The 5,145-nt window shown below is 34.0% G+C and overlaps 1 pseudogene; it reads right to left on the minus strand.

The window, feature by feature from the left end:
- Positions 1-4,285: 4,285 nt before the first annotated feature.
- LOC117632013 overlaps positions 4,286-5,145 on the minus strand; it is a 1,294-nt pseudogene continuing 434 nt past the window's right edge.

Below are 5,145 nucleotides of genomic sequence, written 5' to 3' on the forward strand. Positions count from 1 at the left end.
ATTAAATTAACAAAGGGTTTAACGAGCCTGTGGTGTATGCATGGAGATTAAAAGGGTTTATATTTATAGAGGAAGAAATGAGGGGAGGGGGAGTTTGGGGCTGGCAGGTTACCTCATCTGAAAGACGTTTAGTGAAATGAACCAAAGGCTGACGGTCAATCGGGGAATGGATCAAAATCATACCTTTGGGGGCTCCACTAACTTTGTCTTCTAAAGTTTTTTGGGATTTCGTGAAGATATCATGCAAGGAATTGGACAATTCCAACGAAACAGAAAATAATTGGAGGGCTTGGTGTTCGTAAGCTTAGATCGAAGGTTAATTATGTTAAATTTATCGAGCCTAAGAGTGTGGGAAGACCCTAATTTTTCTTTTCAAATCATTATAAAATCTTGATTAGTTCTAAGTGAGGGTGATTTTCATGTTTAAAAGATAAATAGAGAGAAGGATTTAACGAAGAGCTAGTAGAGTGAGAAAGTAACTAGGATTCCTCACATTCATCTTAGGACATCAATTATAATACAAAGAGATGCCAATATGATTCAAATATGAGACTTTTGGTATGCAAAATCAAGATCATTTTTTATTGGGCTAGATATTGAAATTGTAAAATAATTACACTTTTTATCTCACTCTCCATATTTTCAAGATTCCCTGTGGGTCTTTTTTGAACGAGATACAAACACTAGAGACTAGAAACGGCCAAAAAAGAGGAAGACATCAAAAGACAAGTAGCAAATTGCAAAGACTTGTCTAGCTTCATCTAATTTCCCTCCTTTCTTTCTCGGAGAAATGTAGGCACCTAAATCCAAAATAAAGAAAGAAAAACAGTGCTCTTCTAGGAAAAATAGAAAAAGGACAAAAATATAATAAATATTATCAGACAAAATAAACTTTCCTGTATATCATAAAAAATAAAAAAAATAAAAAGTCTGTGACTGAGTATTTTCGGGGCAGGGCGTCTGTAGCTATCATGTACAGATGGACATTTGTAGACAAGAAATTTTAAGTTTTGAGTGTGACGAGATGACATTTGTAGCCAGGCAGAGATAGGGTCAATTTAGTAATGATGTTGATTTGATTATTGATGAATTAGTTAAGGATGGATAATCATATCTCAGCCTTTTTTCTTTCTTACATAGTACGTACTACGTAGTGATTTGTAAAACCGTTAATAATTAGATGTGAGTTTTATACTTAGTGGACCCACATGCACGTGGTTAGAGCGACTAAAATTCATGATGTGACTCGCATTTATTTTTATTGACTTCCAATTTCTGTTCGAAAGCAAAATTAAGCGACTAAAATTCAAAGTTGGGCACTTTTTATAGCGAGGAATTCGTCAGTATAACATCATTTAGTATTCGTATATGTATTTTTAGAATTTATCAGTTGAAAGTTTGTGATAACGAAAGTGATATTTGCAGAGAAAGATAAGGAGGAAGAAAGATAGAGAACACTGAGATTTCTAAGAGATTTTTACAGTTTGTATTTTTTTAATGGACAATTACCGTTTTTAGACAATATGAAAAATAGAGATTATAGAGATTAGTCTAAACACAAATTATACTCGTAAGTGCACAAGGTCAATCGTAATATGGTATGACAAATACGAGGTCATTCCCACGAAAATTGAGTTCAGTTACCAATTAGTCTAACCTAATTTACTTCACAAAATAATTTAACTACTCTAATTATATAAACGAGAAATTAAACACGTAGCATACTCACGTAAACACGAAAGGGGTTTTTGAAAGAATGATTTAATTAACAACGAAATTAAAAGATAAAATAAGTAGAAAGTCACGAAACACAAGGATGAGAAATTCAAATTGATAAAAGTACTAGGACAATGAATTCACCACTAATAATCTAATCTAGCCTCCTATTCACCTACCTATTAACTAACAATTTGATGTCGCCGCTTAGTTTTCTTTTTTCATGAATTACCTACGGTATTTATGCCAACTGGAATATTCCTACATGCAATTCGCCTATGGTATTTAGGTCAAATATCAACACATAGAAACTCATTAAGATCAATGAAAACCTCAAACAAGCATGTAAACCCTAGGAGTATAGTATTTACCATAGACGAATTACAAATCCTAATCACAAGAAGCAAGCCTTACATTAAGTATGGTATTTACTCTAATTTGCATCCAATTAACTCAATTAAAAGTCTAGATGGTGATCAAGCATCAAGATAATCAACCAAGTTATTAAGCACAGTGATTAAGAATCCAACATCAAACGGCAATCAATAGATAGGTAAAATAAGAAAACTAGATTATCATACTAGGGCTACATCATGACCTAGCAAAATAAAATTAGTTACACATAATCATAGAATTCGACATAAGCAAAAACATAAGGAAGAAACAATCAAACTTAGTCAATTGCAGTACTCTTCCGGTCTCCAATTTCTCCTAGTCTTTGCGTGTCTCCAAGGGAGTTGTTTCTTATGCTTAAATAAAACACCCCACGTCTATTCCTACCCTAGCCAGGCTTTTATAGCAGCCACAAAAATAAAGAAAAACCTAATTAAAACATAAATCCAAAATGGGTAAGTAATTGACTCCTTTTCCTACTTGGATTAGGATAACACGTCAGTTACTTTGCAGGCACGTTTGGGGTTATTCCTCTTCCAAGAAAATAAAAATATGTAAATTGTAGATTTTTGTCTTATCTTGCCAGCCATATATCACATGCCTTGACGAAAAATCAGGAAATTTTTCAAATAGTCATTCTTCCACAGCAGCACAGTTTTGACGGGATTGCACCTTATGCCGACTTAACTTCAAAGACTGCTCTCATTGGCTGCTCTGAAAATTCTAGAAAAATTCCACAATCATCTTCAAGGTCTAAGCTTTCATCTCCAATTGGTCTTGTACTAAAACTCCACCAAAAGGTTGTATTTCCGTTGAAAACAAATTACTTGCTCTGGAAAGCTAAAAATTGAGAAAATAAAGTAATAAGTCCTTTTTAAATCAAATTCTTCTACAAAAACTAAGTATAAAGAGTATATAAATGTGCAAATTTATGGACTTATCAAATACCCACAACTTAGATTTTGCTAGTCCTCGAGCAAAACAAAACGAAAAGTAAAAACAAAACAACAAAAACTCAACGCACACAAGCGATCAACTAACTTCCCAATATTGATCTCAGAGATAATCAGCAACCGTTAGCTAGCTTCCAAGAAATAAGCAACAATAACTCAAGATATTATCAAAGGGTTAACCAAAATTTAATTGAACAACTTGGATGTAGTGTGTGAAATAGCCAACATTAATACAACCCACGAATTAAACTTCACACAAGTCAAATAACCAAATAAGAACAATTCAAATCTCATCAAGAATATTCACTCCAATAAAAGCACTCGAAATTTGACTAGTTATTGTCACTCATTTTCTTTTTCGGGTCAATATAGACTAGAGCTTGTTTTGATGTTGTAGCTACCCAATGAATTAGTTACCAAGCACTATATTGATAATAATAAATAAATAAATAAATAAAGTAAATATATATACTTAAAATTTTAATTACATTCCACCGTAATTTGCTACATATATAATATTAAAGTCAATTATATGTACTTAAAATTTTGAAAAGAAAAATTAAAGTCAATTACAGTTGGCTTATATATAATATACTCTGCTAATTAATTAATTGAGGGTTCGGCAAAATTTTGAAAGGAACATGCCATATGTCAAATAAAAAATACTTAGTGTTACATCAGACAATGCGAATTTGACAATATCAAACAAGTACCAGGTACCACCTCAACAAATATATATATCAAACATTTGGGGAAAAAAAAAAACTTGGACGACAAGAAGTATGCCATGTCTTGCAATATAATGTAAAAGAAAATCTTTATTATTAAATAAGATAGTTCATTTTTGGGTACATAACAACATAATAGATTACACTTAGCCATGATCATGAACATCAAAACATGTCAATGGACTTCAGAAACTTTAATTGTTACAGAATAGGCCAACAAATGTACATCAAGTTAACACCGTCTCTCACGCGTAGTTTCTTTCTCTGCATGGAAAGACAAAAAAAATACGAACTAGAGAGAAACACATAGGTGCAAACCACAGCAGGCACCTCGCACACCAACCAAAAAGTGAGGAAAGAAAACCGGAGGATTCGTAACCTAAACCTCCTCCAAACCAAGCTCCGGCACATGTTGGACAATCACTTAATCCTAAAAGCTTAAACTTTTAGGAAATGGTCACAACGTATCAAGCATATGGAATCGAAAATTCGATTCTAATTGATTTTCCGGCAGTTGAGTCTTACTTCTCCATTATTCCCAGTGAGAGGCTTGATGTTGCCCATGTTGATCATAGAATTTGCAAAGTCTTTTGCAAAAGATTCCGAGTTCCTGCTGTACTTCAGCACCAGCTTATCACTCTCTGTACCATTATTTTTATAGAGCTCTTGATCAGAATGGAGGAGACCCTTTTGTTGTAACAAAGCCTTAAAGTAGACATTATCGAATCGCTTTGTAGTTGAATCTAGTGGCCTTGTGTTGTTATCTCCTCCAGTTGTTGGACAATTGTATTTTGCAGAGGCTGCAAACTTGGGGTCTATGTTGGTATCATTGTAAATCCTGGCACGGAAGGTGGTGCACCGAGCAAGTCCAACGGTGTGGGCAGCTGAGAGCACAACCAAGTCTTTCAGGTTAAGTCCATGAGCTTGGAAGTTATAGAGAGAAGCTGTGAGAAGCTGAAGAATGGGGGTGGAAGATTTCTGTTTGCATCATTCACGCTTGCATTTCTTGCATCCCTTCTTCCTAATTGTACTTTGTAACCAGGTCCTCCCAACTAAAACACAAATACAAAATTTCATTAATAAAAACATTTCATTCCATGTCTAAAGAAAATGAGTACGGTTAGCATCACCAAATTTGTCCTCCAAATGAATATTAGGGTTTAGTATGAAAATGGAACGTATACTGGGACAATATTTGGTGAACACATCTGATGAACCTAGCAATATTAGCAAACATGTATGTACTCACAATGGATACAGAATCACGAGCTGCAACAGCTAATATATCTGCACATGAGACCACACTCTTGTAGCAAGCTTTGTCGACAGCTTTTTTGATATCATTCGTTGATGCT

The sequence above is a fragment of the Prunus dulcis genome, chromosome 6 (genome assembly GCF_902201215.1).
Source record: "Prunus dulcis chromosome 6, ALMONDv2, whole genome shotgun sequence".
NCBI lineage: Eukaryota > Viridiplantae > Streptophyta > Magnoliopsida > Rosales > Rosaceae > Prunus > Prunus dulcis.